At 39.8% G+C, this 25,716-nt stretch overlaps 2 long non-coding RNA genes across 2 annotated transcripts in view; one reads left to right on the top strand and one right to left on the bottom strand.

Annotated features, from left to right (window-relative positions):
* The window catches only part of LOC120536534, a 29,146-nt gene extending 21,896 nt beyond the window's left edge, over positions 1-7,250 (top strand). Inside the window, exons 3-4 of the long non-coding RNA XR_005635126.1 lie at positions 2,695-2,844; positions 6,295-7,250. This is a non-coding gene — a long non-coding RNA (uncharacterized LOC120536534). The remainder of the gene's footprint in view (positions 1-2,694; positions 2,845-6,294) is intronic.
* Positions 7,251-19,247: 11,997 nt separating this feature from the next.
* LOC120536538 lies at positions 19,248-22,039 on the bottom strand. The gene is made up of 3 exons (XR_005635132.1): positions 21,805-22,039; positions 20,974-21,162; positions 19,248-20,704 (listed from the first exon to the last, which is right to left on the bottom strand). It is a non-coding gene; the product is annotated as an uncharacterized LOC120536538 (long non-coding RNA).
* Between the last annotated feature and the right edge of the window lie 3,677 nt (positions 22,040-25,716).

The following is a 25,716-nucleotide window of genomic DNA, read 5'->3' as shown; positions in this document are numbered from 1 at the left end:
CTAAATGAAGATCTCTTTAGTTAATTTAAAGCACAACAATTTGTTTAGTTTGAATGTCTGTGTTTTGAGGTGTGACTGGAGTACTGCAGTCTTCAGTAGTATAAGCCTGGAGGAGATTCTTAATGCAATGCCTATGTTTTAGCTGTCTCTCTACTGCCATCTAGTGCTGCTTCTTCTAATTCATTCACGGACAAACAAAGATCAAGATCCAAATGAAGATTATATATATATATATATATATATATATATATATATATATATATATATATATATATATATATATATATATATATATATATATAGTTTGGTCCATAAATATTTGGACAGAGACAACTTTTTTTCTAATTTTGGTTCTTTACATTACCACAATAAATTTTAAATGAAACAACTCAGATGCAGTCGAAGTGCAGACTTTCAGCTTTAATTCAGTGGGTTGAACAAAACCATTGCTAAAAATGTAAGGCAAAAAAAGTATTTTTTTACACAATCCGTTTATTTCAGTGGCTCAAAAGTAATTGGACAAATTAAATAACTGGAAATAAAATGTTCATTTCTAATTATTGGTTGAAAACCCTTTGCTGGCAATGCCAGCCTGAAGTCTTGAACTCCTGGACATCACCAGATGCTGGGTTTCTTCCTTTTTAATGCTATGCCAGGCCTTTACTGCAGCGGCTTTACTTTCAGTTGCTGGTTGTTTGTGCGCTTTTCAGTCCGAAGTTTAGTCTTCAACAAGTTAAATGAACGCTCAATTGGGTTAAGATCAGGTGACTGACATGGCCATTCAAGAATTGTCCACTTCTTTGCTTTAATAAACTCCTGGGTTGTTTTGGCTGTATGTTTTGGGTCATTGTCCATCTGTATCATGAAATGCCTGCCGCCCAATCAATTTGACTGCATTTAGCTGGATTTGAGCAGACAGTATGTCTCTGAACACCTCAGAATTAATTCGGCTGCTTCTGTCCTGTGTCACATCATCAATAAACACTCGTGTCCCAGTGCCACTGGCAGCCATGCACGCCCAAGCCATCACACTGCCTGACTCCACCGTGTTTTACAGATGATGTGCTATGCTTTGGATAATGAGCTGTTCCACACCTTCTCCATACTTTTTTCTTGCCTTTATCATTCTGGTAGAGGTTGATCTTGGTTTCATCAGTCCAAAGAATGTTTTTCCAGAACTGTGCTGGCTTTTTTAGATGTTCTTTAGCAAAGTCCAATCTAACCTTTCTATTCTTGAGGCATATGAGTGGCTGGCACCTTGCAGTGCACCCTCTGGATTTACTGTCATGCAGTCTTCTCTTTATGGTAGACTTGGATATCGATACGCCGACCAAGCCCTGGAGAGTGTTGTTCACTTGGCTGGCTGTTGTGAAGGGGTTTCTCTTCACCATGGAAATGATTCTGCGCTCATCCACCACTGTTGTCTTCCGTGGACGTCCAGGTCTTTTTGCATTGCTCCGTTCACCAGTGCCTGCTTTCTTTCTCACGATGTACCAAACTGTAGATTTTGCCACTCGTAATATTGTAGCAATTTCTCGGATGGGTTTTATTCTGTTTTCGCAGCTTAAGGATGGCTTCTGTCACCTGCATGGAGAGCTCCTTTGACCGCATGTTGTCTGTTCACAGCAAAATCTTCCACATGCAAGCACCACACCTCAAATCAACTCCAGGCCTTTTATCTGCTTAACTGATAAGACAGAACGACGGACTTGACAGCACCTGCCCATGAAATAGCCTTTGAGTCAATTGTTAGTTTTGAGCCCCTGAAATGAAGGGATTGTGTTAATAAATGCTTTAGTTGACTCACATTTTTATGCAATCGTTTTGTTCACCCCACTGAATTAAAGCTGAAAGTCTGAACTTCAACGTCATCTGAGTTGTTTCATTTAAAATTCATTGTGGTAATGTACAGAACCAAAATTAGAAAGAAGTTGTGTCTGTCCAAATATTTATGGATCAAACTATATATATACTATAACACTTGTGTGCACAGAGAACAGTTTGAAGGCTTGGGTGATGGTAATTCTCTGCTCAGACCCTAGAATGCCTTAAATACGGAAGAGCTGCTATCCTAGGACTACTCGATTTTGCATTATTACATGCATTTTCTTTACATTTAGTGCAAAGAATTATATGGACTTGGCTACAATGTGCCCAAAAACCTTTACCTTGTCCTGTTTTGGGGCACCTTACAGCCAAACCCTGAAACCAGCCTTTTGTTCAATTAAGTATCCATCCTCCAAGGCTACCCATAAAAACAGAGTAAATGAAAAAATACATTCATATTATGCTTGGGGATTTTGTCATGTTTTGTCTTTCATTATTTACATACATTGTGTATTGTCTATTTTAAACTAAATGAGTTCCTAATTAGCCAGAAAAACTATTAGTTTCACATTTATCTCTTGAAAACTATGTCAGATTTCTCAGCAAGTACTTGGCTTCTGGTTCCTATGCTGTCGTGCCCCTGCCTGATTTCCTACACAAATTCAGACTGAGTGTCTTTTGAGCCACAATTTTTTTTTTGCCTTATCAGCTGCAGAGCCTGACCTACAGGAGGGATGTACGTTTAATATGGCAACTTCTTTCATATAGTCTAAGCACTCATGCCTTTTTACATTCTATTTAAACTCCTGTGTTGTTGATTTTGCTGTGGTTACTTTACTGGCTCACTTTTAAACTGAATTTTGGCAGACGTCCTCACCAGACAACAGACACAGCGAAGACAAGGGAGCAAACCTCAGGAGAGCCTTTGGGTGTCCAAACACGAAGCTCCAGCATGGAGAAACTTTTAAACCTGAGCCAGGATGAATCTGCAGTGTTTACGTCTTCACCACTGCCCAAGTAAGATTTCTTTACATTGCTTCCATTTTATCCCTTTTCATGATGCTCACTCCAAACTGATAAAAGTACAAAGGTGCTGCTCCCATCGAGGTTTCAGACCATTATGAATTAGACTCTATGATCTTGGATGGGCTCAGAGTTAGTGGAGCAAATGCTGATGGGAGATCTGTCTGGATAAGGCATTCTGGGGTAGAAATGCCCTTTAATGATGCACACAAAATACAGAATACTGTAGAATTCTCACAACATCACAGTTTTAATGTGGAAGATGTATTGTGTGTTTTCAGTAGTTCTGAGATATTTAATAAGTTTCAAGGGAACATGCAGACATGGTGCATGCTTCCTTTCTAGACATATGTTTACAACCCCTAAAGGCAGTTGCACTTTCCAACAGATCCCTGATGTGTCCATAATTAAGTGGGCCAATATTTTAGCTACCAGCTTTCCTGACCATGTTTGGTATCAGGATTCTGGCCTGCTCAGAATTAACTGTAGGACCTGATACTTAAAAAGTCACCAAATTCACACCACTAGGCTGACATTTTGTTTAACTGTTTAGCTGCCCATCTGTCCACTGCTCTGGCTCTTCCACTTTAGTGCTAATAAACTTGTAAATAAAAATATCTGACTAGTAGGTAACTCCAACTTTCCTTGGTCATCTCAAAATGGAACTCATTGCTATTACCTTATCCAGGTCCAGATTTAGTTGTTTTCTGGATGAAGATACATACACATTTGTGACCTCCGTTTTCACAATGCATTGCTCTCTGCTGATGATGTCATGTCCTTTCAATGGACCTCCTGTTATGGGGGCCTCTTAGAAGTGGAAGACAACCCATGCAGGGCTCATGTAGGTCATAGGAAGTTAAAACCAAACATTCGCTAGAATGCAAAGTAAATCTGAATCAATATAATTGGATTAATGGGAGTTGGACAGTTATACTAAGTCTGAGTATTCCTTAGTCATGGTCTGTCTAGTTTGCCTAAACAGTAGAGACCCCCCCTGTATTTTGATAAGTAGAATGGTGCCTCACGCAACATAAACGCCTCCAGACTGGTGGTTTCTTAATATACATTCTTGTAGCCTCTACTGTCCTTCCCAGAAATGCCATCCAGCTCTTTGACAGAGAGCAAGCAAAGCTTGTTGAAGACGGGGTGAACTGCCATTTGCTAATCTTGCAGATGTCCCTGGGTAATTCTGAGGAAGAGCGCTCCCAGCTGAAGTGAGCCTAGTGCTGCTGTAAAAGGCTGCAAGAGTTGCTGTTTGCCAGGGCACACACTGCCCTGACTTCTAATGTCCAAATCCTGACCTGTGTTGTATGAAACCACTGAGGGCCCCAAACCTGGCCAGCTTCTCTGTCAGTATTTTTGTTCTGTTTATATGTTAGTTCTAAAATTAGTTCAATGCTTCTTCTAACCTTGGCATTCAAAATATGACAGGACCAATACCAGAAACTTATTTGATGATGCAATTCAATTTTAAGCAATGACACTCTTCAGGGTATTTTTTTTTAATATTTAAAGCTGAATTCTATTAATTCACATTAAATCACACAGTTTTATAAGTTTATTGTACAGATGGTAAATTCAAGTTTAGGTAAAAGAATGGAACAGGATGGGGCAGAGGTCAGAGTCATTGAATTATAGATTAAATCTCAGGCCTGGTTGATTTCCATGTTGGTTTTTTGTCCTCACATTTGTTTGGGTTTCTCTCTCAGACCTTAAAAATAGTGCAAGTTAGACAAACTGCAGTCTCTGCATTGGCCTAGTGTGAGTGTGTGAATTATTGGGTCCTGTAATCACGGTTGTCAAACTTCCCATCCCAAAGATGACTCCAGAAGTGCCTGATGGCACTAGAAACCAGCAAATAAGTGATGTATTTTTGACCATACAATATACAATAGAAAATAGAGGAAAGCAATGATTTTCATAGAAAATCCCATATACGATGAGTGTTTAACATGAGTCCCACCATTTTTTTAGTACTGTCAGAGTTCAATTAACACTGACAGCTTTACTGCATAGTACACAAATTGCATGGAGCAATGGACAAAAACCCTTGATAACAGGTTGCTCACTCTACAGACATCAAGCTATATCAAATATGGCTGTAACCACATAGATTTTTTATTCCTTGTACTCACTTGTTTGGAAAATACAGCCAGTTACTTTAACTTGTATCTTACCTTTCATCCTCTTTTTTCTTGCATTCTTTTCTTTCCTGCTTTCCATTTTGGTCAGCTGTCATATTTACCAATAACACAGCTAAACTGTGGTGACAAGGAGTTTGCATGTTCTCCCTGTGTCGACTTGGGTTTCCTCCCAAAGTCCAAAGACATGCAGGTTAGGTGCATTGGCGATCCTAAATTGCCCTTGGTGTGTGTGTGTGTGTGTGGGCCATTCGGTGGGCTGGTTGCCCTGCCCGGGGTTTATTCCTGCCTTGTTCCCTGTGCTGGCTGGGATTGGCTCCAGCAGACCCCCGTGACCCTGTGTTAGGATATAGTGGGTTGGAAAATGGCTGACTGACAACTAAACTGTTGTCTTTGTTTCATAAAATGTTGCAGTTGAGAACGGTGAGGGTGTCATTTGAGGCAGTCTGTTGTCTTCTTGCTGGAATCCTCAAACACACATTATAGTTTCAAAAGAAAATTTTTATCATCTGCTGCACCACCACTGTGCTCGACTTCTCTCTAATTTGATTGTGTGCATGAAAACACATAGAGACAGAAGTACATGAGAGCCACACCAACTACAATGTTCTGTCTCTGCAGCAGCCTTCACTCTCCAAACTTGATAAGGTCTTCACCATTTATATCAAATTCTAGAGATTCACATGTTGCATCACTACATTTCACATATAGTATGTCTTTGGCCTTGAATTACATTCTGCTATATTTAAGTATAACTCAATGTCCAGTTGATGCATTAAGGTGATAACAGAGAAGAGTTGACTTTTATATTAAAATTATTCGACACTGCATTAGTTTAAGTTTCCAGATTAGATTTTTGCAAATGTGATATATTTTCTACGAAGCCCCCCAAAAATTGCACCCCATCTAACTGATATGTGTTTTTACTCACAGAAACATTTTCTAAGTAGCCCATTCTGGCCAGCCCTGCCTATAAAGTGACATTGTATTGTTGGTCTTTGAAAGAAGCACCTTTGTTGATCGATAAATCTCCTTTCTTTGAATACCGTCAAGTGCTCTAGTAACTCATTGCTTTTATTTTTATTTTCAAGTAAAGATGCACTTTACAAACTGCTTCACCATCTCATTCTAACACATTGTGTATTTAGTTGATTTATAGCAGTAAAACCTCTTTTGGTGTTTTATATTCTAGGTCTGCCATTTTTCTGCCACCTAACTCTATCATCTGGCCCCATGTCAGTGACTGCTGCTCATTGTATTGTTAACACATCCTAATGTGCTGCCATTTGTTTGTCTACAGGGTGACTGCAGGAGTAACTGGGGGCTTATCTTTCTGTTCTGAAGAGGCATCAAAGAAAAATGAGGAAAAATAGTGAAATCGAGAGATGATCTTTTTACACTGTTTAATTTTTTTAGCCATTATTTGTTTTTTTTGCTGCTGTTGAAACATCAGTACTGTATTACCATACTGAGTTTCTAAATTCTCCTCATGTCATCCACCCACATTTCCAAGGACCTAGAGGTTGGGTTTGTTGATAACTCTAAACTTGTCCTAACTGGATGTGCGAGAAAATATGGATACCCAATATTCCTGGGGAACTCACTTTTTACTTTTTGGTTTTAATGTTTACAATTGTTATTTCAACTAAAGTTAAATGGCATCCATTTCTAATGAACAAATATTATAAAAGGGAAAATGACATACATATACAGTACCTCATTGGTTCACAGTCTCTGAAAGTGTGAGAAGCTTACTGTAGACATGCTACTTCTCTGGATTGACAGGAGTCTGTTGAAGTGGTTTACAGATGAGGACATGATACCCATGGCTAAATGTCCCCACAGTAGAAGACTTGAGGAGCGCCACAGGGTATACTGGATGAAGTATTTTCTTCAGCTGGCTTAGGAGAGCCCAGGAATAAATTAAGAAAGGTCCAGCATCTGTCCATCTCAAGAACTTCCCACCTCACTCCTTACCAGGACAGGTGGATAGAGAATGAAAACTGTTTTTGAAGCACAAGCTGTAGCAGTGACACACGCAGGGTTGAACATTCATCCAGAAATGATTAAGTTTTAAGAACTACTCAAAGAGCTACATTAACCAAAATGTATGCTGACGTGCACAAAAGTATTTCCGCAATGCAGATCAGTGAGCCACCTGTGTAACATTGCATGTAAATGTCTGATCAATTGATATTTTCATTTTTTATTCTGCTGTTCCTACTCTTTCTGCTCTTAATAAACTCTACTGGCTAACTTTGTGTTGAAGGTCTACTGCTTGCCTGACCCTTTTGGATATTTTCTGGTTTTCTTGCAGTTCTCGGTGGTCTAACAAACATGTCTTTCACACTCCAAGTAGACTGATATTTATTGGACTACTTTAAAACAGTGTGACAAGAAGGAATTCTTCCTCACCAGGAGATATTCAATTTAAAACAAAGTCTTCTTTTCACCACAGTTGCAGGTTTAGATTAAATGCATACAGATATTACTGCTAGTATAAATGAGCCCCCCAGTAGCATTCTTGCAATTGGCTGTTCAGTAACCTTACAGGTTATGAGTAGACACTTTCTAAATCTACTGATGCCAATGCCAGTGGTCCTAAATGTAGATGTGAGAAAAAGTGACTCCGCAGAATGGCCGAGGACTGTAATTCTCCAGTTTGCCATTCTAAGTGAGTGAGTGCTGAGTATGTCCTGATCAGAAGGCAGCTGGGTGCCAGTCGTATTCTGTGTCACCTTCACCACACTCTGTAGTGAGCCAAGCAGATGCCATACCCGGATCTGTAGAAGTTTGTGAGAAGAAACAGAGAAATTTAAGCTTCCCTCAGATGCCTAAAGAAGTACAGATGTTACTGGGGCTTCTTGACAAGAGCCAAAATGAGAAATGATTCTCCAAACACCTCTGACGCCAACAAAGCACACTGGATGGTGGATAGGACCACTCTGGTTTTGAACCAGGGCATGTAGACATCATACTAGGTGGTCTCAGATCCTGTCTATTGACACAAACTGACAGGAGTCTGTGGATGGCGCCTAGCTGAGAGACGCATTGAAAAATAGAAGAGTTAAATATGAAAAGTGACACACTAATGAAAACCACAAGAGCAGTATGTGCAGGTCACAGATTTTAAACGCTTTAACAAATCTTGGTTTACTACAGCATGATATCACTCAAGTCCAGGGTTCAAACCCACAATCTTTCTGGAGTTTTATTCATTTTGGATTTCTGTAAAGTCTCCATTTCCCTTGTACATATTAAAATACATTCATGTAGGGATGATTACTGAATCTAAAGTGCTCCCGTGTATCCGAGTGTGACAGTGAGTGCGATTTACTCTCCTTACATGGCGTCCCGTCCAGAGTTTGTTCCTGCATTACAACAGAGGTTGCTATCATAAACTCCACAGAATACTATATTTACAGTAACAGGTTTTTAAAAATGGATGAATATTCTAAAACAACCTCCCGTCGCTTGTAACACTTCTGTGGTAATCTGGAACAAATCTCAAATTAACATTTATTACTTTACGGTATAGACACTCCGTCTATTTTAGTATCCAAACTTGCATTTGTAGCCATTTCTTTTACATGTCTGCCGGTTTAACAGCTGTGATCAGGGCCACATTTATAAAATGCGAATCTTCGTGTTCGTCTTCACAGAAACACAGCAGAGGATCAGAACGAAAGCTGAACAGTTTGACTTTACTGCTTTTTCGAGACGTTTCACTCTAGTCCACAAGGTGTCGCTGTTCGAGCGTCTTTTGCCTCATACGGAGGCGCACGTTTCCTAGCTGGCAAAGACGTGCTCGGCTCTTTATTAAGAAGCCTATCCATCCATCCATTTATTTTATCCGTTTTTTATCAGGGCTGCTGCAGTGTATCCCAGCAATCATCAGGTGCAAGGTAGGAACAACACCTGGACAGGGTGCCAGTCCATCACCGGTTGAACACAAACACATATCGGGGCCAGTTTAACAATGCCAATCTATGTAAACTGCATGACTTTGGACTGTGGGAAGAAACCACAGCACCCTTAAGAAAGCCAAGTGGACACACTAAGAACTTGGAAAATGTATATAAGGAAACGATCTACATTGCTCTGAAGAATTGCTCCTTTACTGCTCTGGACTATACAAGTATAGCATCTCCCTCACCAGGAAATAAATGATCTGAGGTATTGTGTATGACACCAAGTATATTTGAGTTATAATTTAATTAAAAATCTAGTCTCGGTTTTAGCTTTTCTCTTTTTGCATGTAAGCCTAGAACTCAACACAATGTTTTAATGCATTTTGGTATAAGCAGTGTGCCAGGGTGACACAGTAAGTAGCACTGCTGCCTTGCTATTCAACTATTCAAATTTGGGTCCCACCACTGTGTTGAGTTTGCATGTCCTGTGTATGATCTTGTGATCTTTCTTTAGTCCTCTAGCCCACCCAATGTGTCTGTAAATGGCTGGGTGTGGGTAGTGTGATTGTGCCATGCTACCGACTGATGCCCAAAGACCTATTTTTTGATCGACTCAATGCAATTAATTTTTTCCAGGTGTTTGATTCAATTGACACCTGAACTAAACACTTCACCTCACCTCAAGACCAGCCCTGAACATCAAGCATGTTTCCTCCAATAGAGTCTACTGCAGCTCCATTTGCACTGACATGCTACCACCATCAGGATGGGTGTGAGGGTTCCAGTTGCACCTGTGAAGGTAATAACGTGTCCCTTCCTCTTATTAAAATGCACAGTCAACACTCAAAACTGCATGCAGGCATAGGACCTTTAAAATCACTCCAAATTTGTTCAAATGACCGTTTCAGTGGGCACAATGTGGAATAGAACTGAGAGAAAAAATACAACAGTTCATGCCAGCTTTAACAGGCTGCGTGGATTCATATTTAAAATTATACTTTTTACTGGGTTATACCAGTGGGTTTTCTTCAGACTGTTCCATTCCTCCGTCCGTTATCCATTTTCAGAAATTAACTTAACCTAATTCGGGATCATAGTGAGCTGGTAGCTCTGGGCACAAAGCAGGCACCATCGACATCATCAGTCACTGCGGACATCATACTGTATATGGACAGCATTTGAACCACAACAACCGGATCACTAACTCCACCCTTGATCCTACACTAAGATCTATTGGGTGAGACCTGCCACTGAAGGCATTTATCATGCAAAGGAGCTCATTCAAGAGACAGCAATTTCAAATGACTATTTCTTTGGAATGCACTTCGGTGGGGGTAAATGTTGTAAAATGAATAGCCTTGACACAATAGTGTACAGAATTGAGTCTAAAACAGAACTGATTAAAGAAGGGCAGGTTTTATAGGGGCGTCAGAGGAAGTGACATCATCCTAGGGCCGGGACTGGAAGTGACGTCCTCAGAGCCGAACTGGAAGTGACGTCTTCGAACTCAGGTGGAATTTCCCATGTCTTGTCTGTGGAGATAAAATAAAACGGTTTAGTGCACCCCACCACCCCCTGGCCTGGCATGGAATTCTCTTCTTTTGGCCCTTAGTCCATAATTTCTTTCACACTGCAAGAACATGTATCCTAATACACACAGCATTAAAGAACTAAGAAATTAATGCATAAACTCAAGACCAAATTCAAGGATATTAGGCTCCCCATAAATTACTGTATGTTATGATAGTTCATTAAATGTACGGTTCTCCCTTATTACAGGTGCCTATTCTCCACTTTCCCAGTAGCATCTCCTGATGAATTCTACTATTCAGATGAGACAAGAACTTAACAAAAAAAAACGCATAAACTGATATCAAAATGACTGTAAGAGGCAAGCCTAGACTTATCATATCTCTCTATTACATAAAAAAAGAAAATCTTTGGACGAGATGAGACTTTTTTCAGGTAGATTTTTTTTAAGTCCTGCCCTTCTCTCAACTATATTCAGCCACGCTCACGATCCACTCACTTCTCATTGGTGTGAATGCTTTTGTCAGACACAGGTCCTGCTCTCTCAGCTCTTATAAATTTTTTACGTTTTCCCCACTTTAAGTTTTCAATTAAAGAAGACTTATTATGTCCAAATCTTATTGAAGAATTTCATCACAAAGGCTTATCAACAGAAAAAAATGAGTACACAGGCAATCCTAGTACTGAGAAACAAGGAAGTAAAATGAATGAAAGCGAAAACTGTCAATCGATTACATGGCAAATTGGTTAAACGCATATCAATAGACTCCGCTGAAACAGTTGGTGGTGATGGTGCGGAAGATGAAAACATCAACTTACAATATCACGAAGAATATCTACACCCGTTAACACCATCTGGTCTTCCTCCGCATGAATTTCTGCAGAAAGAAGGATGTATCCAAGAAAGATAATGTAGTACGTCTTCAGGGGATAACATTAGACACCAAAGGAGATCTTGATATGCCATTCGTATTAAAACGTTAACCGTTTCCCGTTAGAGTAGCTTTTGCAAAGACAATTAACAAATCACAGGGACAAACATTTGAAAAAGTCGAGAGAAAGAAACAAAATTCAATCACAGGCAATCATACGCTGTGTTGTCACGATGAAAGTCCAAACACAGAATCAAAATTCAATGCGATATTGATGAAAATTTAATGTAAAAAATTGTCTTTACTAAATTTTTACAGTAAAAGTGTAAGTTTAAAAAGTATTTGTGTGTTAATTTCAAAGCCAAACAGATAAGCAACAAATAACCCTAACACAACATGAAACATAATTTACTATCTAATTATTACGTTTTACTGTTTTTTAATATGGTTAATTACTCGCTGTAATGTAAAATAGTTAGTTCTATGCATATGTAACAATTCCCATTAAAATAAAAATCGGTTTAAATTGTACATCTGCATTCTCATAAGCGAGCGGCGGAACCGCAAAGAGGCAAATGCGTAGCGTAGGCCGGGAGGTTGTTGAACAAAGCGAGGAGGGGGCAAAGTCCCCTAGTATACAATATATATAACAAAAGATATATAATAACATATTTAAATAAAAAATGCATTTAATTTACTCATCACAAAATATAAAACACAAACACACCTTTCTGAAAACTCCTGTCACTCCCATAATCAACTAAAAATAAATATTTGCAATTATATCACAGTCCTTTTCTGTATAAAATATAACGCAAAATATAATTTCACAACCATTTACATTTCCTTCTTTTTCACAACTTGTCATCTTCTTAGACCGGACGTCTGCTTTTCACACCTTTATTTTTGTTAAAACAGACACTCCGTTTTCAGGAAATCCCCTTTACAACCCACAACCCTTTTCATCTCTGCTTAGCTCTCCACTTTTAAAAATATCTCTTTTTACTTTCCTTTCGGCCTCCTTTTCCAACCTATGAAAGACACAGAAGCTTCGGGTAGTTTTATTGCAAATCATTCACTTACCAGTAACGTACGGTGTACTGAGCTGAGTATGGACTGAGCCAGGTAGACTACATCAGAGTCACACAAATGTGTTCAAGAATGCCATCCAAATTAAAGAATTATTATTGCTTTAGGAGTTTCTCTTCTGATAGTGAAGCCTCAGCAAGTTAGCAGTACAATGTATCAAAATAACAACAACTACAACATTTATTTCTGTCGCACATTTTCATACGCAAATATAGCTCAAAGTGCTTTACATAATGAAGAATAGAAAAATAAAAGACAAAGTAAGAAAATAAAATAAGTCAACATTAATTAATATAGAATAAGAGTAAGGTCCGATGGCCAGGGAAGAAAGAAAAAACAAAAAAACTCCAGACGGCTGGAGAAAAAAATAAAATCTGCAGGGATTCCAGACTATGAGACCGCCCAGTCCCCTCTGGGCAAAAATGTATTTTATGTGATGAGAAGAACGGGTATGTTTGAGTTAGTGTTGCTGGAGTAGTATATTGTTAGTCTTACATAACTGACCTCCATTCTTACTGTATTTCAGGAGGGTCTCTATATTCCAGTTCAGGTTTTCTGTGGACACAATTCTTAGCTTCTGATATATTCAAATGATTACCTACATTAGCTCTATTTTGGTTAATGTTGCTTGGGTAGCAACCTAAAATCTAAATGTCTGACAGGCTGACTGTAATTTTTTTTGTTTGTTTTTAACCCATGGCATGTCATTGGAGCTTTGTACTCTTGAACATGCTATATACAATTGCACACAAGTAAATATCCCAGCCATAGATGAATTCCAGCTTTTACAAGTGACTTAACTTATCTTTTGCTGAGGGTCATTGAAAAACAGAGTTAAAGAGCAAACTGTACTCTTTTGAATTCAAACAGGTAATCAGTAGGATTAATGGGAATATTTTAGTTGTACATAAAATTTCTTTTTCTAGCACATCCTGCAAAAGTGGTAGATTCAATCATACTTTAATGTAATGCTTTGATCTGTAATTGTGTACTACTACAAGTTTTGAAGGGCTTAGATCAATCATAGTTCAATTTAACTTATTGCATATAGCAACATTACAGTCAGCACACTTACATGCTCCGTGGAATAAACTGAACATAATATGCACTGCACAGAAAAGGAACAGGTGAAAAGAAATAATATGATGAACTATGTACAGTGTCCACCTTCTCTGTGTCCTGTCCTTTAAGACCCCTTTAATGAGCTACAGAAGTGTTTATATTGACCAAGGTATGCCAAGTTGTGCACAGGTTTTAAAGTGAGCCAATATGCTGTAGCGGCACTGGCCTATTTGTGTGCTGTGAAGCAAAGAGTAGCAGCACATCACACTCTCAACTTGAAGGGGACACCCCAGGTTTCTGTAATATTGCATGTATTTTAACATCAATCAATCATTTTTTGAAGTTTTTTCCCCAAGGAGGCCATTTGCTAACCACATCTTCTTTGAGTTCCATTTACGTTCGCCATTACTTGTCAGGATGTACTGCCGAAGAATACACCACTCACTCGCATTATTACCAACAAATATAAAAAGGGTTGTCTAACTTTCTAAATACATCACCAAACATCAATCAAACTACTCAATGCTGTTTTCAGATTTTGAGGTGTTTAGTTTTTTTATTGTTGGGTGGGGGGTTGCTCTTAAATATTAATATATTAAAATATCTTTTATTAGCGACACTATATTGCCAAAAGTATTGGGCTGTCTGCCTTTACACACATGAACTTTAATGACATCCCACTCTTAACACATAGGCTGTAATATGGAGGCTGCCCACCCTTTGCAGCCCTAACAGCTTCAACTATTCTGGGAAGGCTTTCCACAAGGGTGTAGGAGTGTGTTGATGGGAATGTTTGACCAGGAGAGCATTGGTGAGGTCAAGCACTGATGTTGGACAAGAAGGCCCGGCTCAATTGCAGTCTCCGCTCAAATTCATCCCATAGGTGTTCTGTCAGGTTGAGGTCAGGGCTCTGTGCAGCCACACCAAACTTACTCCTCTGTTTCTTTATACACCTTGCTTTGTGCACTGGTGCATGTGAAGTCATGTTGGAACAGAGAGAGGCCATCCATTGAATTACCAGACAGAGAAGAGTGATTCGTCACTCCAGAGGACACGTCTGCACTGCACTAGAGTCCAATGGTGGTGTAGTGGGCTTTACACCAGTGTATCAGACATTTTGCATTGCACTTGGTGATGTCAAGCTTGGCCATGGAGACCCATTCATTCCATGAAGCTCTCTGTCTACGCTGCACTGTTCTTGAGCTTTTGGAGGTCTGTAGCTATTGACTCAGCAGAAAGTTGTCGACTTCTGCACACCTCAGCATGCGCTGTCCCTGCTCTGTGATTTGACATGGCCTACCACTCCGTGGCCGAGTTGCTGTTGTTCCCTGTTGCTTCCACTATGTTATAATAACACTAACAGTTGACCGTGGAATATTTAGTAGCGAGGAAATTTCACAAATATTCTTAATGCACAGGTGGCATCCTATCATGGTACCAGGCTTGAATTCACTGAGCTCCTGAGAGAGATCCATTCTTTGTTGAAGCCGTCTGCATGCTGAGGTGCTCGAGTTTATACACCTGTAGCCATGGAAGAGATTGGAACACCTGAATTCAATGATTTGGGGAGGGGGTCCCAATACTTTTGGGAATATAGTGTATACCTACTGCCTTAGATGGACAATCCTGCCAAATTTCATCTTTTAAAGTAAATGGGATATGGTGAGTGTGAGTCAATCAACTGCATATCATGCTTACATATATATATATATATATATATATATATATTTCCCCAGTCACATTATTATCAGACCTTTCTAGTCTATACTTGGTTGTCTGGCCATTGTTACAGCTATGTCATTAAGCACCTGTTGGTTGTGAATACCAGTCCTGTGCGATTCCTAAAATGAGACCGGTGCCAAGACTACCCTATACTGCAATACATTGGCAACTCCTGAGAATCGTTTTACTTGACATTTTCCAGTTTGACATGTTAGCATTCAGAAGAGACACAAATGTAAAGCTAACTGAAGAAAATACACAAATAGACCTGCATCTAAACACCTGTTAATAGGGTTCTACCAGCTATAAGCCCATGTCCAGATCTAATGCCTCTCTACACTCCTAAAATATTGATTCCTTAATGGCACTTTACATGGTCATTGTTGTTTAGTTACAGTAAAACACGATATAGCGTTAGCACTTTATTGTCTGCCTCTGGCTATGGCAAAAAAAACAAAAAACAAAAAACAAGGTTGAACATACAACTGATGAATAACATAAAACAATTGAACAGTATAAACAACTAATAATGGTAACAATATATACTCAAATTTCACATTATTCTAATACTTTTCTGTTTAAAATAATACTGTTTCCTGTAAAAGTGTGCTTTGCAGTGAACATCAACAAAAACCAAGTCACTAGGAAAAGCAGGAACTGATCAATGGCAGGAATGTTTTATTCTTGGACAATTGCATATAACATATTCAAGAGTAAGCAGCTCTAGTGACCTCATAATATTGCTTATTATTTAACTAGCACCGTCATCAAAGACAACATACAATATTTTAAGATACAATGGTTTACATTTCTTTTGTTTTTGCATTTGGAGGAAGAGAAGTGTCTTGCTCAGGGTCACACAGTGTAAGGATTTGAACCCACAACCTCAGGATTTGAGGACCATGGCCATAATCACTACACCACACTGCCTACTGGGATTAGTAGACTTAAGTTGAAAATAAAAACCTTTAGTTACAAAGTACCTCTGATAGAGCTAATTAACCATCGACAGTATGTCTGACACTCATTTTCTTTTAAAATTGCCCACGTGAAGCCAGATAACACAGCTAGTGTATGTAAATCTTGTACTGATGCTGCCTATTGTATCTTCTGCCAGAAAGGACTGGAAAACATAATGTCAGCAGCAAATAAAATAATAAATCAAACTAGGGGCTTCGCCCCCTGCTCGCTTCGCTCGCCAACCCCTGTGTTTGGTTAATCGGATATACAATTTTAATTTTTTTTTTCTTTGGAATTGTTTCAATTTCATTATTTGCACTTTCACTTTAAAGCTTCATTAAAAACAAATCTTTTTTGGAGACACATTGTGACAACACAACGTATAACTGCCCGTGAGCGAATATTGTTTCTGTTTCTCTAATAAATAATCCGACTTTTTCTAATGTTTGTCCCTGTGATTTTTTGATTGTCATAGTAAAAGCTATTCTCACGGTAAACTGTAAACATTTTAATACGAATGGCATATCACGATCTCATTTGGCGTGTAATGTTATTTGCGGAATATATACTGTACATTAGCTTTCTTTTTGCCTGTTAAAATTTGCATCGCTTCTCCGTGATCACTAATATACACCTGACCGAATTGTGTATTCTTTGAAATTCAACTTGTCGTTGCTTTAACTCTTCCGGGACCACAGATTCTCATAGCGTATGGTCTATTGTGTAAATCAACGCTTTGTGCATAAGAATGATGCGAATGAGAAAAGACTTTACTCTTTGCATTTTATTTCTGACCTCGATTTGTCCTGCTCTTTTTTCAATTACACCTGGTTCTGATGATTAATCACCTTTTGTTTTGCGGTAATGCGATCTTTTCTATCTTTTCTTTAATACTGTAGCGACTGACGTGATAAAGTGTCACAAAAGTTTTACTTGAACAATCGCGGACTTCGTAACCCCAAACACAACTTTCTAGTACCCTTTTCAATCCCTCATCCCCCGCGTCTCACCCCCCACTTACCGCATCATTCAATACCCCGCTATTAGTCTTCGTGCTGTACTCCACCCTCCGTCAATCGGACCGAACAGTCACTTAAAACCAAAAAGGCCTCAACTTGGCTGGGACCCTACAATACTTTAGAATTTTACTGCTTTCATAATATGTACCTTTCATTGTATGTGTATCGTGCCATCGTTTGTTTGAGCCTTTCGAATTCCACTGCTTTCATAATCTCTTATCTGCCTTCTTTTCTCTCCATCGCCTTTGGGTGTCTATTCTCCGTATTGTCCTGATACGCTTTATATATGTTGAGAGCACAGGATGTGTGTGCACTACATGCTTTTACACGACTGACTGCTTTTTGATGTATGTGTTCTTGTATGATATCATTTGTGAGTAGGGGGTGTCTTGCAAGAATCTCATGTTCCACGTCCGCATGAGACGGCCCTGGGACAGTCTCTTGGCACCAAGTCTCATGTTTACAGTCCCCGTGAGACGCTCCGTGGCAAGTCTCTTTTGTCTTGTGGGTCTTTTAAATGTCTTTCGAGAACTTCCAAGAAGATCACATATCATTGCCTTGCTTTTGCATTCCAGGATTTCTTTTTATAATAGAGAGATTATAAAACAGAGCAGTTAAATAAGGTCAAATCTGAGAGACCTGTTTAATAAGGAAAAACTGAGAAAAGCAGAGGGTCTCGTCCCAAACAGAACTGGACTGCTACATTCACGAGTCCATGTGTTGCTATCAGGATGTGAGGTTCAGGTTTGATAGGATAAAAAGGGACAAAATCCAAATACTCATTCATCCCAAATGCAAGCAATCTTCTGTTAGAAATAGATTTACATGGATCAATTTAATTTGATTTTTATTCTACTAAACTACAACAGGCTTAAACTATGGGCTGTTCAGTGATCATTCACGTCACTCTTTAGCCAAATGTTAATGTTGGTTTAATATTATTAAAAATAAGATTTAAGAAACTATATATATATATATATATATATATATATATATATATATATATATATATATATATATTACGTTCACTGGTTAATTTTAGCTATTTTTATATATAGCGTATTTGATATTGCGGAGGTTTTTTTTTATATGCTTTTAATGGAAAGTTGTGGTTTCCTCGTCAAAACCAAACTTCCCTTTTGGGACAAAAAACTTGAATTGAAACAACTGGGCACTTTACTCAGCACCAGATTAAACTTTGTTTTTTTTTTTTAATTCTGAGACCTCACTCCATCATTTTCGATGTCCAGATCACAGCACTGGACCCGACATCTGTGATAGAGTTTGATGTACTTCAGCCTACCGAAAGTAGTACATGGCCAAGTGATAGGTCAGCACCAAGATTCGTTCTGATAATTTTTGTCCGTACTTAAGCCCTCAAGGTCTCCACTGACAGATACTTAAGCATATTTTTTTCTGTTCTGACATCCTATCTCATTAATGTTACACGTCCCTATTCATACCGCGTTGGTTACCATTACAGAGAACACTGAAATCTTAAATGGCAAAGAATGCACTGAACACAAAGGACCGGCGTCTCCATCCTAAACTCTACTCCCTTAGCCCACATTGAACTTTTCTCAACACGATTTTGGGTGATCCTTCGGTTTCAAACTCTCATAATGATATTCTATGTCCAAATTCTTCTCTGATCCTTTTTTCTTCTTCTGCTGGATATAATTAGGCAGATGTTGCTCTTCCTGGGTTCTGTCACCGCCAACGGTCCTCTTTCCTTGCGATTTCTCATGAGCTCTTGGTGTTGACAATCACCAGATCAGGTGGCCCCAAGCTGAGTTAATGGCTTTGGTTCCTCAGTCTTATCGATGTTTGGATATCTGGTGGCTGGTAATACCTGAAGCTTACCGTCTTCTTGCATTTTTGTTTTTGGTCTCGCTGTGGTCTCTTGCCCTCCATGTTTTGTCCTGCAGATTTCATTTGCTCTCCATCCCTCTTCTGTATGTTACTGTTCCTCACGGAGTGGGTAAGATTTTTTATCTTTAAATTGCATGCATTCCTGGTTATTTGTGTATTTCACTTATTCTCATCAATACAAATTTGAACACAAAACGCATGGAATTTACAAATGAGATTATTGTAGCCAGTATCTTTATTTTATAAAGCCCCATTCACCATCATATTTAGACTTAGAAACCCAAAAAAGCAGCGTTACAAAACTATACAAGAAGTGCAGCCAGTATGGAGAGAAGAGCAGCAACATGAAAAGTAAAGTAGTTGTGTTTTGGTGGTCAGGGCAGTCCCACCAGTTAGGTGTTACATGAGAAGGGTGACAAGACTGGACAATAAGAGCAGCAAAGAGCAGGTGGCTCTTCAGTGTGGATCTGAACTTGAAGAGGGGTCATGGGGAGGGAGTTCCAGGGAGTGGGTGCCACCAAGATGAAGGAGCCTTACAGAGAGGAGGGAAGCAAGCCTTCTGGGAAGTGCTTGGCAGATCACATGTTGGTGGTGGCCATAGTGGACTATTGAACCAAAAAAAAACCAATACAGCATGGAGATGTGTCTTAATTCTGCACTGTCATGCGAGGTTTGTCACTCAGCCAATCTTGAATTTGATGGCACCTCCTTATGTCTCGTGTTCTACCATCCCATCATTGTGTCAAAAGATGAATGTGCCCCATCCCCTGCCAAGTGACAGTGCCTGTTACATTGATGACAGAGACACAGCTCTGTAGTATCACCTGTGGACTCCATCTCTGGACCCCGTGCTGCCAGCCAGATGACTGAATGACACATGTTTGTAGGCCCAATCTCAACTGACATTCTACTGAATATGAAAAGTTGTTTTCTTCTACTGAACCTGTAAAATACTTTTACTCTGCACCCTGCTTGCACTGCTGGTGTCACCAAGTGACTCCAGTGCCATGTCACTTCCATTATCCTCACTCTCCCATCCTCCATGTGAGGCTCCTTCATCTTGGTGGCACCCACTCCCTGGAACTCCCTCCACATGTCTCTTCTCCACATCCAGATCCACAATGAAGAGCCATCTGCTCCCTGCTGCTCTCATTACCTGGTCGTGTCACCTTTGCCCTGTGAACCTTCACCTCTCCACCACCCTTTTCCCTCCACTGTAGTTTACTCAGCTACTTCAGTCCTGTGGCTTCCTGGCACACCACTCACATTGTGTAGCATTAGAATGCTGTTCAGATGGAGGGTGACTGTGTGCCTTTGTACGCAAATCCCAACATGAAACATGCCATTTCATCACTGGCCTTTCATATTTCTAGTCCATACTCTGCATTGTCCAGATGTTTCCAGACATATTCAATGTTCACAGCAGTGACCACACAGACAAGTTCCTACTCATTCAAAAATCAAATGCTGTTTGTCATGTTATCCTACTCGTTCAATGACCAAATGCCAATCTTCATGGTTTCAAGCAAATTAACAATATGAAGACAGAAAGATGTCCACAGATCTTGACAGGTCAAATCTCACATCATGGGCACTCGCACAAATGTCTTGTTCAATTCATGGCCTTTATGTAGAGGACTATGCCAGCTGCACCATAAGACTCGGACATGATCCTGTTGAAATAAAAAGAAATACAACTGATGACATCCTCATATCTTACATCCATGAAGTGACCAGAGTGGAATTCTGAAAAAAAAGTCGCTTGTCCCTCTGAGCCTCCCAATGACAGCCAATAAGAAGAACTGAATCTGCAATTGTGAGAGCCAATCGCGTATATAATCTGTCACTAAAAGCCTATAGATTTATAAAGTCCTGAGCAAGCCATTGTTGGAAAACCAAAGAATGAAAGACCGAGAAATGTGAGAGCTGCAACAGAACTTACTGGAAGAAATGAAGAGCTCCTGGTGGTCAAGATATCTGTCTGAGGTGGGCAGGTAGAAGCATCCTCAAGTACAATCAGCTCACCTGCAATACTAATCTTCAATCTGCACCCCAGTATTGTGTCAGGCTTGCAAACTGTGTCCCCAATGCAGAATCATTTTCCACAAGATGTGAGCTGATGTATCAATATCTGAAAATCAAAATAGAAAATATAACATAGCACTGGAACAATTAGCAATCAAGGCACAATATCATAAAAACAACAGTGCAGAATGTAGACTAGCATGACAGCATTGATAAAATCTCATTGTCTAGTAATATCCAGAAACTTCTTTCAAGCCACAGCCACATAACCAGTAATGCCATTCCTAGAAATTCGAATGGACCATTACTTACTAATTAAAAATTGAAACCATAATCTGTATCTCTAATCTCAGAATGATATTCATCAATATTAAGACACATTTGGCCAACACCTTGTTGACTTGGAGAACAGATGCAGCTCAGTTGGGGGGCCACACAGTGGGACTGTGGGGGTCCAATTAATTATCCATTGCACCACAATGCCTCTGGCATGAAAACAAGCACGATGTGTTCTCCTTTTCATGGCGCATTGCACATTACAGACATAGCGTTGAGATTTTCCTCAATGTTTAAGTGAAAAGGGAGAAAACATTCAACAGTTCGGTTCGAGCTAACGCTTCGCTGCCTACCGCGTCTGCCAGGGTCATACACTAGGGACTAGAAGACGACCAAAGCACCCGTTCACTGTTATTGTCAGCCTTCAAGAACATTATGTTAGTAAATCAAAAGAGAAATCCGATCAACTCACCTGCGCCTCTGTGCCACTGCTCTCTACCTGCGCCTGCTGCCATGTAGCCGGGTATCACGCTGGCTGCCGTTTTAAAGACAGTTTAGGAACGCCCAGGGACGGGACTAAGGGGGCGGTTCTGCCTGAAGTCTAACACCATTCGCCTGAAATTGTACCAGAGACCCACCTACTATTAGTCACAGTACCAGGCAGCTCAAGATCTGTACCAAGTACCGTAGCAGGTTCGGTAAAATACCAGAGGGTCGCCGAACAGTACCAGAAGGCTCATTTCCAATACCAGGTATCCGCCCCCCTCTTTTATTTTGGAAATGCTGCCCCGCCCTGACGGCGGCCTCGAGGAGTTGCGTAAGTTCACGGCTCTGGAAAGCGAAACCTTTTCAAATGCTACATTGCTAGAGGAAGGAGCGACTCATGAGAGAGAGAGGGTAGGGTAGACCTGTTTGATCGGACGGCTCATTGCTCACTTAGGATCCGGGATGTCGCCGGTCTTCCGTCGGCTTCTTTTTCTCAGACGTTAACTCCCGGGTACTGTACTGTATGAGTATGTCGAAGATACAACGTGTCGACCGACACCTGTGAGATTTTACTCGGTGCAGAGTCCCAGGTGACTCCAAAGGGAAAGCCGACATACTTTTACAGTTACGAACACCGAAAACAAAGCGCACTGCGAGTCCTGGGTTGATCATTTTGGTCCACCTCAAGCAAGACCCTTACAGCTTCAACAAAAGGAAGCTTATAAAGCAAAGTGACACTTTTTATACGGCTTACGTTAAAAAAAATAATATTTATATTTTCGCGTCATTTGTCTGTGGTTTATTTACTGTTCGACAACTTCTCGCTGGCACAGTTCTGTGTTAAGAGGAAAGTAAAAGGTACCGTGTACACGGGTTTGTGTCATTTAAACTTAGTAATAACTTGGAAAAGAAATCGCCGATGTGTGAAGTACGAGTTGCCGGTGTTGCTTTTGTTTGATCATTTGTAAAACACTTTGACTTTCACTATATTTTTTTAAATATGCTTTTCTACTGCGGAAAGGTTTACGTGTCTATTGAACATTGTATGTCTTCTCTGCGCTGTCGCGCTTCGCCTGATGTGCACAGCAAATGGCTACAGTTTTGCTCAAAATGTCACAGTTTCAGAATAACCCTCAAAAATGCACTTTGGCAATACGTGGACCTGTACTGTGTGTACACATCCTGAAGCGTTCATTTGACACTGGCGATATGGCGGTGAGCCCGGCTTTGGTCTGATGGTAATTTCCTACGTGCAGAGAAAAGTTGGAATATTTCGTTATCGAATTATTCATTCCGTTTGATGACCCAGATCCACATTCACCGCGTATGCCGATGTACCTCCCGGCTGACACAAAGCGCTGTCAGCCGAACAGGCCGCTCACTTAAGCCTCATGATCTCTCTCATCATATCCATTAACCTCCTCTTAGGCCTCCCTCTTCTCCTCTTCCCTGTCAGCTCTATCCTTAGCATCCTTCTCCCAATATACCCATCATCTCTCCTCTGCACAAGTTCAAACCAACACAATTTCGCCCGTCTGACTTTGTCTCCCAACTGTCCCACCTGAGCAGACCCTCTAATGTCCTTATTTCTAATCCTGTCCATCCTCATCACACCCAATGCAAATCTAACAGTCTTTTGTATATATTGACATGATTTCAATGTGTAATACAGTTATTTCATGGTGTCTGGTAGAGAAGGTAAGGTTGCTTTGGTAAGTAAATAAGCAAGCTGACATTTTGTTCTATTAGATTCCATACCATATTGTAAACCATGCACTCCTTCTGTTTATGAAGGCTTCAGTTTCTGTAGTCATTGCCTTATGAATGTACAAAATAAACAATGTGCCTATTCGTTATCTGCTAGATGAGACCAGTTTTATTTTGATACGAGAGTATAATATTTTACAAACTCTAACACAGCTCCAGCCTTAACATCTTTTCATTACTAGTTTTCTTTTATACCATCAAAATATCCGATTTAGAAAATGAGTGAATGGATATTTATGAAGAAGAGGCATCAAAGTTGTGCAGGGGTTAGTTCTGATGACCCACAGACACAGAGTCCTCATTTTAAATCCCCTGCATGTCTGCTTAGCACTTTGTGGGATTTTTCTCTTTGTACTTTGGTTTTTCCACCATCGGTAACTCTTTGGTTTTGGGATGAAAGGCGGCTCTAATTTCAGCCACGTGACTGTGTACATAATGGAGTGCCACTTCATCCATGGTTTCCTTGCCTCCTTTCTTTATGCTGTTGTAACTGGTCTCGTCTGCACGCACAATCCTGCTTCGTCCTGGCCTTGGATTTGGGTAACCCTCAAAGCTCCCGCGTTGTGATATACAATGTGCCATACAAACCGCCATGAAGGATTCAAGCACACACCCTTCATTTCTTGATTTTGTCTTTTTTAACAGTCTGAAATGTTTAAACAGAGAACATTAAAAATGACAATTGAAGCTCTGTGATTCCTCCTCCACTCACAGTAACACAATGGGATCAATGCTAAATTATAACAACATACATAGCCATGCACAGCTCAATATACAGATAATAAAAAAAGGAATAAATAACATACCTCGAAGGATTAATGCAAACACCCTTTATTTCTTTATTTTTTTTTATTAACAGAGAACATAATTAATGACTTTTCAAGCTTTCTGATTCCTCCTTTTAACAAAAAAAACAAACAAAAAAAAAAAAAACATGGATAGGCTATTGAACGCTCACATTAATACGTAACCAAAATGAATACAACATCATTCAAACAACAACTGTACACTACAAAACCATATTACCATTACTGTCATGTACAATAGAAAATAACTCCAGCAATTTGAAATAATTTGATTAATCTACTCTACAGAGAATAACAGCGTGCTTACCTCACACTGATGACGTACGATAACACACTAAACGGAGTAGGAAACATAACAGGAACACATACAGCATAACGAACGTTATCAGGGTTTGGTGAGGCTCCAAACAACTAAACTTATTATTTTAAACACTTGTTACATTCACCCCTCCTGAAATTCACCATCAGTCTGATAACCAACCATCTTTCCGATTAGACACCAAATCATATGGTTTGCTTTTCTCTGGCACAAGTATGAATGACAACAGTCATCTGTTTCAACTTGAAAGTTACCCTCAACAGAAAAGGTGAAGTGGTACATGAAGTTGACCAGGCTTCATAACCCCATAGAACAGGGTGGGCAAAGTCGTTCCTGGAGGGCCGCAGTGGCTGCAGGTTTTTGTTCCAACCCAGTTCCCTTATTGCTCTAGTAACTCTTCTGCTTCATTTTAGTGGTCTCGCTCATTAAGATTTTGAACCCTTATTGCTTATTGAAGTCTTAAACAGCTGTATTTTTGGTTTTTAATGGCATTTTATTAGTAATACGATTCAAATGACCAAAGAAACCAGCATTTCTCCATTTAGTTTGTTTCCACTCACACCTGTGTGTATTTATCTTGCACATTAGGGTTTAAGTAAGCACTTGGGGGGAAAGTGAAGAGAAAAAAGTGAAAGATTGAGTATTACTCATACATTTTAGACTTCAAATAATTTAGATGATATCCTTAGAAAGGAAAAAAAGTCTAGGATATGAGAATGGCCTGATATGGCAGAGTTAAAGCACGAGCAAGCCATGAAATTGAATTATTGGCAAGACCTGTGCAGAGGAGAGATGCTGGGTATATTGGGAGAAGGGTGCTAAGGATAGAGCTGCCAGGCAAGAGGAGAAGAGGAAGGCCTAAGCGAAGGTTTATGGATGTGGTGAGAGAGGACTTGATGGTGGTGGGTGTAACAGAACAAGATGCAGAGGACAGAAAGATATGGAGGAAGATGATCCGCTGTGGCAACCCGTAACGGGGCAGCCAAAAGAAGAAGAATAAGATTGT

This window comes from Polypterus senegalus, chromosome 10 (genome assembly GCF_016835505.1).
Source record: "Polypterus senegalus isolate Bchr_013 chromosome 10, ASM1683550v1, whole genome shotgun sequence".
In the NCBI taxonomy this organism is placed as follows: domain Eukaryota; kingdom Metazoa; phylum Chordata; class Cladistia; order Polypteriformes; family Polypteridae; genus Polypterus; species Polypterus senegalus.
This window is presented reverse-complemented; position numbering and strand designations above follow the sequence as displayed.